The following is a 12,828-nucleotide window of genomic DNA, read 5'->3' as shown; positions in this document are numbered from 1 at the left end:
AAAAAAAAAAAAAAAAAAAGGAAGAAGAGCTACTCCGCAGATGCCTCAGCCTCAGCAGACCTCTTCAGTGGACCCAGGTATCTGCCATCCTCTCCTAAGAATTTACCCAGCAAGGTCCTTGAGACAAAAAGCCATTTAGTTTTGCTTTCACTTGATACGGCAAACTTTTTTTAATTTAATGAAGGACAGAAGAATTGGCTGTCAGATTGGTGGATTTCATGGACCTGTAAAATGTAGAAAGAGAAAAGAGTGCAATAGCATGGTGTTGGCAGGTTTTTGTTTTGTTTGGTCAGAATGTTAAATACAGCATCTGTGTCCTGTTACCTCATCCTCTCGTGTAAGAATGGAAATCTTGACACTAATATAAAAGGAGGTTGTCATCTTGGAATAAAAGCCCATCCGGATGGTGCCTGGTGGCCTCACCGCCTGTTGACAAGAGGATGCCCCCACTGCTGGGGCCCGGACAAGACAGGAGGAGAGCTTTGCACTCGATATGCCGCGGTCAGATGCGCTCGTCCGCCCGAACATCTAGAGACCCCAGTAGAGGTCTGAAACCACAGATGACACAGAGTCCGCATGTACTCTGTCCATCCGAGAGTTGACAGCTAATATTGAAATAGAACACTTGCAATAATAGACTGCAACTATGCACACATGTATTCTCCGCCTTTCTCTGAATTCTCTTGTACTGTGATTTACCTTCCTTTTTGAGTGTGGGTAGCTGAAGCCTCAAAGATGGAACTGTGAGCAGGGCAGATTACTGTACTCAAGGATGGCCTTGGACAAAGGGGTCAAGGTTCTGCTAGATGTGTTTTTCTCTCTTTGAGATGGCCCATACTGCCCACCCATCTGCTTCTCTAATTTTGCTCCCCTTTTTTAAAAAGCAGTTTTTTGTTTTGAGTCAGGTTCTACTATGTAATCCATGCTGAGCTTGAACCTGGGGTTCTCCTGCCTCAGCCTCCCCAGTTCTGGGAATGCAAGTGTGTACCACCACGCCTGGCTCCTTTTGGGGGATTCTCTTTTGCCACCTTTGTTATGGTCTCTTGTTTAAGTAGATGGTGGTAGACTAGAAGGAGAAAAATAAAACTATCCTACAAACTTATCTTCTAGGGAATACATAGCTAAAATCCAGACTTTATTCTTAGCCTTTTTTCTATGCATAGCTATTACAAAATGAGGACCCACTTGAATAATTTTGTATCTTGATTCCTCCTCTCTTTCTATTGTGGCATTACAAATTTTGTCATGTTGTGAAATATTTTATAAAAACATTGAGTTGTATTCCAGTGTAAGTTTTTCCTTTTTAGAAAAATCTAATTGATACAAAGCACAAGTTGTCTCTAGGATAAATGTACAGGAGCTCAGGAACTGGTCCAAAGGTAAGAGTGTTTGAGGCAGTGGATCCCCTTCCCAGGGGCCCATCTCGGCCCCCCACCCATGCCAGGCTTTCTCCCCATTGCCTCTGGCCATGCCTGGGGGGCCCTCACCCACCAGCCACGCTGCCCGCAGCACATGTACACCCCTGCTCGCACACCACCAGTAAGCCTGGCTCTTCCTTCCCGCTTATGTCTGAATGGCTGTCAGGCCATTGTCTCCTTTGTTTTAAATCGAGGAATACATCTTTACCCTTCGTGATTTTCAGGAGATCTTTCCTATATAAAGGTCCTAACTTCTGTCATGGCTCAATAACGTTTTGCATAGTTTTTTGTTTGTGGTCAGATTTTTACAGTGGCTTTCACCATGTTAACATTTAAAAACGTTGTGTAGTCAGATGACCAGTTATTTTCTTTTCGGCTTTTGCATTGGCTTGTTTGCCTAAAAAGGGCTTTGCCTTCTCACCTCCCTTCCTTCTGTTTCTCTCCCTTATTTCTTTCTTCACTTCTGTCCTCTCTGTGGTCCATGAGATCTGGGAGAGCTGTGGGGGCGGGGTAGGCAGAGGCTAAGGTTGAGGAGGGGATATGTTCCCACCAGGCGCTGCTAACTCCACCATTACAAGCACATAAAGACCTCAGTAGCTCCAACTGTAGATGCCGACACCTAGAACTTCACATATGATTGCCACGGTTATCAGTGCCTTGAGCCAGCACCTCCCGAGTCAGCATCGTAGGGAGCCCCCTGCAGTCTTCTCAGTGCACCTCAGGTGGCGGGCGGGGTCCTCCTGCAGCCCCAATGACATCTGCTTCTGGCTGCACTGACCCTGAGAATCTTTTCAAATGCCCGTGAGAGCAGATACCATCTGCATCAGAGAGGTGCTGGCTTCTGCAGTGGGACACACTGGAGGGAACTTTCGTGGTCACTGTCATCAGAGAGATGGGTAGTCAGGAAGTTTGGGGCGGAGGTTTTAGTTCCACTGCCCCTGGATACCTCCCTTCTTGCTCAGGGTCCTTGGCTGGAATGCGCCTAATGTCCTCACGTCACTTAGCAAACCCCATCTTCCTTTGGCTACATTTCATCCCGTTTTCTGCCCCAGCAGTGAACTTTCCAGAAATCACTGTAAAGCATTCTAAAGTAGGGCAGTCTCTTAAATCAGCCAGTAATAGGTTGTTAATAACCATCCTGCCTTATATTCCATGTCTGGAGTCCTGGTGTTTGGGGGCCAGTGGTGAGGAGCAGGGCTCCTAAGGCCCCTCCCTGCCTTTGTAGTCTCCTGGAGCTCTGCTCGGATTCCCACCCTGTCCCTGAGGCTTGTGACTCTGGATCTAGGATCAGTCTCAGGTGACTGCATGGATTCTTACCGACTGCAGAGTTTGAGAGCCACTGCTCTGAAGAGCCACGTGTGCTTGGCTATGTCAGCTGCCGGGGCTGGGTTTATCGCTCACCCGTGTCTCGTCCAAACCCTGCCGAAGACTCCAGTCTGTCTCCCTGTGCAGTCTACTTGTGACGCCACTGCTTCCTGCTTTGCAAAGCCTGCTTGGACAGGACTGGTGGAATGAGTCACCATGGGCGACAAGGGTCTGAGGAAATAGGAGGTCCCCTGGCGTAGGGCTGCTGGGTAGAGGGGCAGCTTTGATGCCGTGTGGCCCTTCCTCGTGGTACCTTTCAGTATTTACAGAAGTACAGCAGGGTCCAGGTGATTCATTGAGCTCTGTGGCCGGTGAAGCCTTGCTGGCCAGTGCAGTGCCCTCCTCACACCCTCTGCTACCCTGGGCTGGGCCCTGGGGCACTGGACCTGGGGTGGCAAGAGCCTGACTGGGAGATGGGCCGGGATTCGAACAAGGGATGAGCTGCCCTATGTCAGATCGTAGTGCTTTGGAGTCTTCATAGCTTGTCTGAGACTCCAGGAGGTGTAACAAGTCACTGTGCTCTTGGTCTCTGCTGGACTGCCTTCATCACAGCACAGCAGGACTGGGAAGGACACTCTTCTTGCCAGGCTCCTTGGGAACAACAGCATCGGCTCCTTTCCGCTCGCTGGTTCCCTGGGCTGCACACAGATTTGCAGTCTGTGGAGAAAGTCCCTGCCTGGCCGCTCCAGTGGAGACCTCTCCCAGTAGAGCCTGCCCACTGCCCTTTCTCAGCCTCTTCTCTTTCCTCCCCTGGCTGCAAGGTGCCCCCATTCCGGTGACCTGGAAGGGCGTGCAGCAGTGCACACGCTTACTTTTCATGCATCCCAGAGTGAAGCAGTTGGACAGGAGCAGTGTCCTGAGATGCTTTCATTTCTTCCCTGACTACCTTCCATGAATTCAGATCACCCATTTTCACAAATGCCAATGTCACTGGTGGGACGGGGGACAAGGAGAAGGAGGAATCTTTGCTCTATATCTGTGCGATAGAGTAGTTGATCCAGTTGTCCCTTAGCCACACTTTCTTCTTCCACAATCTCATTTGCCAGGGGGTACAGTAACCTGCGTTGTTGGCCTGCCGTTCGTTCTTATTTTTTAAATCATGCGCAGTATGTTATCTTAGCAGTACTTTCCAGGAATTGAAAATAATGTTGATCAACCCTTTTTGAGCTCTCTGTTACCATTTTTGCTGTCCTCTCTTCTTACTTTCATTTAAGTCAATCAACTGCGCCCAATTCAAATAACACTATATTTCAGTTATTGTCAGAGCCTAGCGACAATTGATTATTTACATGTGCTTTCCAGGAAGCTGCGCGTGGATGCGGGATAAAACAGCATCCACAGCGGACTTGTAACCGAAGCGTCCCCTCAGGAATGTGAGTGGCACATCGGGGGAATGAGCTGGACTTTGGAGCTGGCGGACTCGCTGGTGTGCAGAGATGTTTGTTTAGAAGAGAAGTAACAATACCACCCTCCTTTGAACTCTTGAAAGAACTGGCTTCCAGACAAAGGGAAATAGAATGAAGCTAAAGCTGTCTGTTTTCATAAACTTTCAACTTGTTTCGTTGCCAGTCCTGTTTTTAAAACTTGCCTTAGAAAAACACAAGACATGTTTAGTATTCTGCTCCGAACAATCTGATACTCATTTTGATATGTTCTTGGTCCCTATTGATTTTGAAAATGCTGAACATAAATACTTGACGTTCGGGAGGGCAAGCACAGGATTAAAACTGAATGCCTCCCATCTGCAGTCGTCTTTGAAGAGATGAGAATGTTCAAGTAAGCAGAATTTGTACAGTCAGAATAAAACATGACTTGAACATTTGCGGAAGGAGATGCAAAGTGACTGAGGGAAATGTGAAAAGCATAGAAATAATGAGTATATCTGCCTAACACTTTTCATCTCCTATGATAGATTTTTAGAAATTGATGTATAGGCAATGGCCTGCATGCATATTTTTCCTACCCTGTCTGTTTCCTTCTAAGTATCACCATTTATAGAGTATAGAGATGTCTGAGGGAGCAAGCAAAAGCGTGTACAAATCACTAACAGCCACGCAAATACAGGCGGCTCAGCAAGGTTTCTTAACTAGAATCAAAGATTACTGAAACCACAGGAGGCCTTTAGGTAGAAAGGGTGTAGTTACTGTTATTATGCAGCAGTTACTGCGTGCTGAGAGTATGCTTCATTAAAAATATGGAAGAAGGTCCCTGAGCATGCTTAAATGACAGGATGAAGATCAGACAAAGGCAGGAAGGCATGATACAACTCAGGGTACAGAAAGTAACTCGCACGGTGGTGGGCAGCTGGTGGCATCTGGATTCCAGTTTTAGAAACGTTTTACCTCTGATGCTGTGTCAGCCAGACTCTGACAAGATGCGTGGGGGAAGCAGCAGGTGGGAGAGGACCTGTGAGGAGAAGACTGGGCGGGATCCTGGCAGAATGAGGAGGAGGACTTGAGGTCCTAAGGTACAGTGTGTCTCTCTGGTTTGACTAAGGGAAAGGTGCCGAGCTCCTCTTTCAGGGAGGTAGAAGAGTGTCCACTCTCAACGTTGTTAACTCGTCCCTTCCTCCTGTGGAAAACAGCTTGCCTGCCCACTGAGCCCTAACGAATGATTTGGGAGCCAGCGTTTCTATTTCCGGCACTTCTCTGCATATTTCACCTCTTCTTTACTGTGCTTCAGGTCACTCTGCTATCTTATCCTCTCTAAACTAGTAGCACTGCGTCATTTACTGTTGTGTTTCTCAGCAGAGGGTCTCATGGGGTGGGACTTTATCAAGCTGGACTTGGGTTTTAGCTGTGCCGTGATTTATTTAGCCACTCTGTGTCCCCAGTTGTGGCCGACCTCAAATGAGGTCAGCAATATTCACTGCATCCTTAAAGCACAGGGCATGAAAAGTACTTAGTATATTCTACATGGTAGTTTAGCCTTTTTTCTATCCCTTTAGGGCCCATCACCCAGCAAGGCTGATTATTCGATAGTATAGATCCTTGTTGAATGAATAACCAAAAATATACCAGCCCAAGCCCCATGCAAATGACAAACTTAAATGGTGTTGTGAATGGGTGTTTGTGTGCTCAACACTTGGGCATGAGAGGCTCGTGTGAGCGTATACCTGTGGGGTTCCTTGGAGGGCAAAACCCACATTTAGGCTTCACTCTGCCTGCATGATCCAGCCACACCCAGTGTAATCAAGGCTCAGAGACGCCAGTGGATTCACACAGGCTCACGTACTTGTAAATAATGGATCCAGGGTTGGAACGCGAGAGTCTCACTTCTCACTCAGCCTAACCTTCCGGACCCTGTGTGACATCCCAGATGTTTGCTGGACAAGGGCTCTCAGTAATCATTCTCATCAACATGTGTCTTTTCCTACACGCTGAAACACGGCGTATGCTCTCCAGCCTGTTTTCCTCGTATTACAGAGTTGAATGTGCTATCCAGTATGGTGGCTGTGAGGCATGCATGGCCATTTAAATTCACCTTAAAATTAAAATTTAAACAAAATGTAAAAATCGGTTCCTCAGCTACACTGGACACATTTCATGTATTCTAAGGTCCCACTTCACTCCTGGCAGCCACACTTTCACTGATGAGATACGCTCATCATTGCGAAAAGTCTGCTGACAGCTCCTCTCCAGAGAATGCCTCAAATAAGTGAGCACCACTCAGGTCCTGGGTTTTCATTTTTATACCCCTCGCGTTTTACGATGTACAAGACATTGATTAAAGAACCAGTTGGTAGAAGAATAACAAACAGTAGTATAGAAAGATTTCGGAGTCCATGTGGAGTGCTCTGTGTGAGCTGCCTTCCTGTAACTCCCAGCAGCCCTGTGAGGTCAGCGCTGTCACTAAATTCATTTTTATGAGGTTGCAAAGTTGCCTGCTCGAGTCTTAGGCTGTTCCGGGAAGAAACAAAGACCTAACACAATGGACCGGGCTCCCACCTGTGGCCCTGAGCCTGTGTGTATTGCCTCCTCCAAAAGTCAGTGTGCCTTGCAAAGGATGGGCCGTGGGTCAGCGTTCTGAAGTCAGGGACAACAGAGTTCTTGTGGTGGACTCACTCATGCTATAGCTTGTGCTTCATTTCCTGCTTTTACTTGGCCCAAACTCAATCTGCAGAGCCTGTTTCTTTTCCTACTTTTGAGAAAACTTTGCCACCACTAAAAAATAAATAAATTTAAAGGGAACTGGGTCATGGTGAAAAGAAGTCAGATTCTGCTCACAGTGCTGATCAGGCAACTTTGATTTCTAAGAGAAATCAGTTTGGCCATTACTTGAGATTTCCTTCTAGGTTTTAAAACTCATCACTGATCCTGTAAGTTGTCTTCATTTCTTCCAGATAAAATGTATACAGCCCACCTAAAGACCCATGTTTGAAAATGGGTCAGAACTAAATTACATGAGAAACTAATTTTACAAGTCTAATCCTACTCCAACAAACTAAATGTCAAAGTAATTTCCAGAAATTTTGTTGATACTCAGTTTTCTTCAACAAAACTAGTGTCCTCACAATTTGTGTTAAGGTAACTTTTGTTATTTACATGTTCCATTTTGGAGAAAAATATTCCTGAAAGTGTGTCATGCCATGCCAGCTGTAGAGGGGAAGCTTGGTGGACATTGATGCTCTTCCTGCCTGGTTTTGTTTGAATTGAACTGACCTGGCTTCCCCGGGTAATTTTCCAGAAGAGAAGGTACCTTTTGAAAAGCAGTGGAGTTTACATACCCTTCTCTCTCTGCACTGTAGGTCTGTCATGTCACCAAAGCCAGGTTGAAAAACAGAAGAGTCAGAGAGCTCAAGCAGAAGTCAAAATAAAGTGAAAGTTAGATAGTGAAACAGCCGAATCGAGATGTAGGCAGAGATACTAACAGACAGCCTTGTCAGCTTGCAACCCTTCTCGCTTGAATCTTAACCAGAATCTTGAAGAGACTTAATTCCCAGTTCGAACCCCAAACCCCTGCCTCAACCCCCAGGTGATCACAGGAGTGATGAGAAATAGTACATGTTCTCTTTCTTCTCCTAAGCTCTCCTTAATCTCAATCTTTGAAAAGCGAGTGGGTTTTCTTGTGCAAACAGCTTCATAGAAATGTCAAATCTGGCACCCACGGTCTGATGGAGGGGGAGACGTGGTACAAAAGACCCACTGCTCAGGGCCTGGGCTTTGAAATGACTCCAGCTGTATTGCCAATGCAAATGCAGGAGGGGAAAAATTACTGGAACAAATTGAAAGGTTATTCAGACTGGAATTTAGAATCTCAATAAAAAGGCTTTTATAAGCCAAAGCCCTCAGAGTAACCGGATCATTTAAAAATACATCTTTTCTGCATTAAATGTAGTGTGACAGCCACATTAGAAATGCTGCAGCTCAAGTATGTTCCTTAAACATTTTTAACTGGCTTTTGTAAGGACAGTTAAGTAAGTCTCCTGTTGGGGAGAAGAATTCTGAATCCTCATTCCACACATAGTTTCCATTTCTTTTTCTTTTCCTATTTTTTGATACCCGGTAAATGAGTTTTTTACTTTGCCCCCTGTTGGTTGCTGCCGGCTTAGGAATCTCCATGAGCTGCGTATCTCAATAAAAATTCATTGAGCAAGTTGTTTTCCTTGTTAACATGGTGGAGAACAGTCTTCCTCATCTCTCAGATGTTGGTGACCAAAACTAGTGCACAGTCATTTGGGAGTGGAACCCTTTAAAAAGTGATGTTTCAGCCAAAAGACACATAGAGAACCCACCTCATATGAGGCAGTGCCCCAAATGTGAGACTTCCTGTTTCTTATTATAGTTTCTTAATTCATTGTTCTGAGGAGAGGATGCCAGGGACTGAGCCCTAAGCTTCATCACTGTTTGAAATGCACAACGCGAGCCTTGAGGTTCACAGAAGTTCCCCACCACTACAGCCCAACTCTGAACGCTTTTTCTTCCTTCATCTAAGGTGGACCTTGTTTTCAGAAGGAAACATCCTGCAGAGAGTGGACCGTTAAGAAAGTGAATGGAGCAGATCTTTGCTACAGCTTCCTGGGCCCTGTACCACGGACCTTGGAAGCAGAGCTGGTACAGCTCTGTGCTGTCCTCTGCATGGGGCGGAGGGTTATTTCTGTTGGATTATTTCCTTAGGTGGCTCGCTCAGCCAAAGATTAAGTGAAATGTTTGCACCTTGTGAAATATTTCAAATGCCTGCAATTCCTACCATCTGGAATTAGGTGGTGTTCACATTTTGCTGCGCTGATTTCAACTCTTCAGGCTTGCTTCAAGTCCTCACTTGCGGCGTGCCTTCTCCAGGGGACACGTGGTTTCCCTTCCCAGACAGGGTGAGCGCCTGCAGCTGTGGAGTGATATTGCTCAGGGCACTGTCTTAGAACTGATGTCCCTGAGCGGAAGTTATTAAGGCAGTTTGTTGCTTTGGAGTCTTCACTCTTTGAAGACATCAGCTTGGCTTTTTCTAGGGCTTTGTCACCAGAAGCCGGTGACGTGGCTATTGCTTGTTTTTGTTCTTTGTTCCTGTAGATAACTCTGCAGTAAGAAAAAAAGCAAAGAATTTCAGGGTTTTCGATACCATTTTGATAGTCCTTTTTCACCATGATGACCAGTACTTTTAATGAATGTTTTACCACAGGCTTGTAATCATGTATTTCAATAGTTGGGTCCTCTCTCACAATCTTTCTATAACTAAAACCTTTAAACCCATTTGAATGATCTGCTATAATAGCGTGATAGGGCCTCATGCTGGCTGGAGGAATCTTCAAATGCTACTGTTTGTAACTTAGCAGGTCTCAATTTGATGTGAGGCTCTGTGTCTGGGTCCCGTTGTCTTGTTCATACCTGTGAGCACTTCACCTCCCATAAAGTGAGGGTGGGAATCATATTCATGGTCTTTTCTCCCCGTTAGCTGTTGTAGAAGAATGGACTCATCTGTCCTGGTGTCTCTGCCTCCTTTGAGATAGCGTGAGTAGCTCACCTGTTTTAAGACCCTGCTTGTTCAAATGCTCTAACCCCAAATCACCTGGAGCCTCTGTGCACCTGTAAGTCTGGTTTCTCCCAGAATCGAGCATTTCTTTCCTAGAAGCCTGCCCAGGAGTGCACTATGTTGTATATCCAGGTAAAGATATCTTAACATAAGAACATACCGTCCTGCATTTTCTTTATCTGGAATAGAGTTTGAACAAAGTCATGCACCACTGATTCCATTCCCTGGATTTAAATTTCAACAGAAGAGGGGTTTAGGATGCTTTCTCCTTAGTGGGGTTGCTTTCTTCCCAAATGAGAGGCAGTGCTCATGATGCTGTTCACCATGAAAGAAGCAGTGCATGAAGCCGCCAAGCCAGTGCTTTGTAAGTTATTCCTCAGCCACCCCTTTGCCTTTCATTCAGGAGCATCCTTTGGAATGCAAGCAGGTGGCGTGACATTCTTAGCAGTGTGATGAAGGTCTGTCTCTATTAAAAATAGTGATGTTTGTATTCTCCCACTTTGATGCATGGATTTTCTTTGTAGGATGTTGTTGTTAAGACCAGCGGTCTGCTAGTGGCAGCACCTCTGTAGATCGTTCCTTTTACTGGAGCTCTGTGTGTTTGGTCCCTTCAAAAATGATCCTATAACTGATTGTCAGGGCAACTGTGGGAATGGATGCTCTCCAGCTTCAGGCTCTCACTCGCAGGGTGAGAAGTAGTGGGAGGCTGTTTGATAACTTTTAAAGCTCACAGAGGGAAACATTTTTGCACTGACTGTGCCAGAATCCCATGCTCTGTGGGCAACATAATGGATTTCATTTGGAGCCCTGCATAGGCCAACTGTCATGATATGGTTGGGAAACTTTCCATCAGCTACTGTGAACTCCTCTTCTCTGTTCCCTACCTCTGCTTTTGGCTTCCCCATTCCTGGATGAATTTTATAAAGCAGCCAACCGTCCAGATTGGGATTTCATGCTTTGCTGCACTGTTACTCGAATTATTTCTCTTACAAAGGCCTCCTTTACAAAATCTCTAATGCAAGTAATGCATATAAGGTGTATTAAGGCCCACCAAATGAAAGAAGGCAAGAACCAGCAACTTCTTGAAAATTATTGTCAGTGTAGCACTTCCATAAAGGGTGAATGATTCATTAGGGTAAGTGCTGCAAAAAGTGGGCAAAAGCTGCATCCCCAAAACCTATGAAACGGATTCAGACCTAATTGGCCATGATCCAGTCCAGTGCTGAGGGCATTCTTGGTATTTTAAGGTCAGAGGAGAGGTTTGTTTGAAGCTGGTCATACGCGTTTCCTGCATGTTACATTCAGATTTGTTCATTATATTCATTGGATGTGCCCATTGCCCTGTAATTTTGGGGTGGGGGTCAAATAAATTGGTCAACTCTGGCTCATTTTGCCAATGATGCTCAGTGACAAAGACCTCTCTCCATTCCCTCTCCTGATATAAACAAAGGGTTCACAGAGGTACCGACAAGGTGAATGGAAGAGGCAGCCCAGGTGTTGGTTTAAGATTGACATTGCTTATATTGGCTGGAAATGGGTCCAGACTCTCTCTGTCCTCTGTGGAATTTTCTTTGCAGTCCTTCTATCATGGTGGGGCCAGTGTTCCAAAACTTACTAGAAGCCTTATAGTGAGAAAGCCCCTGCATAAGGTGGCTGCCCTTAGGATTGCTGACTGTTGAATTTCCATGGTTTGCCTTTCCTGGACCATCACTGGAAGGAGTGGGAGATTCTGAGGCAGGTGACTGCCTTAGTTTTTATTTGTTTGTCGGACATTAGCAGGACACTGAGAAAAATAAGTGACACATTCTCTTTGTCAATCAGAACAGGTATTCAGCTAGTGGAAAGGCTCTTGCAGATCCTGCTTTTATTCATTTTTCTCATTGGAGAGGGACCATAAGTATGATAGTCAATACTTTGGAATGTGACTTCGGTCCACCTGAGTCCCCAGAGAGGCTGTGAATGTGCATCATGTAAAGCTTAGAGGTGCTGTCCATGTTGGATGGTGACCAGGGTTGTGCCCTGACAAGGTGGTTGTTTATTTAAAGCCAATATTCAGAACTGTGGACCACCTAATTTAAGGAGCCTGGGATCTTGTGTCCCTGGTCTCAGAACATATAAAGAACATATGAAACCCTAGTGAAACTTTTCTAGATATGCAACTGATTGAACATTCCCTTACACTTCACCGATCTTTAGTGTCTGAGAAGAAGTAGCTGGATGATAGCCCCTTCTATACAATCCCGTGTTAACCTGTTTTGGTGGCATGTCACCACTCTTTGCCTAAATGACCTAATAAAACATGGATGTTCAGTTCTGTGAGATAAGTTTTATAGTGCAGATTACTGTTTGGCCTACTCTGTAGAGCTACCAAAGACAAAGTGACAGAAAAAATAACTCAAATAAACAGCTCTTTGAAAGGATGGAGTTGAACAAGATGCTTTTCCTTGGGAACCCTGGGATTTGCCAAACTGGATTTTCAGGTGTTCAAAGATGCATGAAATCTGGAACCACACTGAATGCCCTCGCCTTGGCTCAGGAATGTGAGAGTCAAATAAATCCCTGGGCTCTGTGGAAGAGACAGATAATGAGATCTTAAAGAAGATGATTTGAATGCACGTTTATCAGTGAAGCTACAACTTTAATGCCCACATCGCAAGAGGGCTAGGATTTCCTATCGCACCTGAGTCTGTAGTGGAGGAATAAGACCCCCAACAAGTTTGTGTTCATTTTCTACTATGCCATTTTGGTTTTGAGTTAAATCTTGGATTTTAAGTTTCTTTGTCCTGTAGCATCATCAGTAGAAAAGATGTGGGTTTTTTTCTTTCTGTTTTTTTGCTAATTCTGGGGTGATGAGGTGAGGCTAATTTTAAATACCTATTCACGTTTGTTCATCAGCTCCAAAATCTGATTCTACCTCCATTTCCATTTTAAAGCTCTACTTGCAGACTACTTAAAAACCCTATCTTTAAAGAGAAGCCCAAATGCCCACCACCTGGCATACCACTGTCTTTCAAAATCAAAAATATTCCGCCTGCCTTGCAAACGCAAGGACTTAAGTTTGATCCCCCGTACCAAAAAA

The 12,828-nt window shown here is 45.2% G+C and overlaps 1 protein-coding gene across 1 annotated transcript in view; it reads left to right on the top strand.

The window, feature by feature from the left end:
* Positions 1-12,828, top strand: part of Cacna2d3 (calcium voltage-gated channel auxiliary subunit alpha2delta 3) — a 650,190-nt gene that overhangs the window by 311,021 nt on the left and 326,341 nt on the right. The window lies entirely within an intron of this gene.

The sequence above is a fragment of the Fukomys damarensis genome, unplaced genomic scaffold (assembly GCF_012274545.1).
Source record: "Fukomys damarensis isolate Sample0158 unplaced genomic scaffold, DMR_v1.0_HiC HiC_scaffold_28, whole genome shotgun sequence".
Taxonomy (NCBI): domain Eukaryota; kingdom Metazoa; phylum Chordata; class Mammalia; order Rodentia; family Bathyergidae; genus Fukomys; species Fukomys damarensis.
This window is presented reverse-complemented; position numbering and strand designations above follow the sequence as displayed.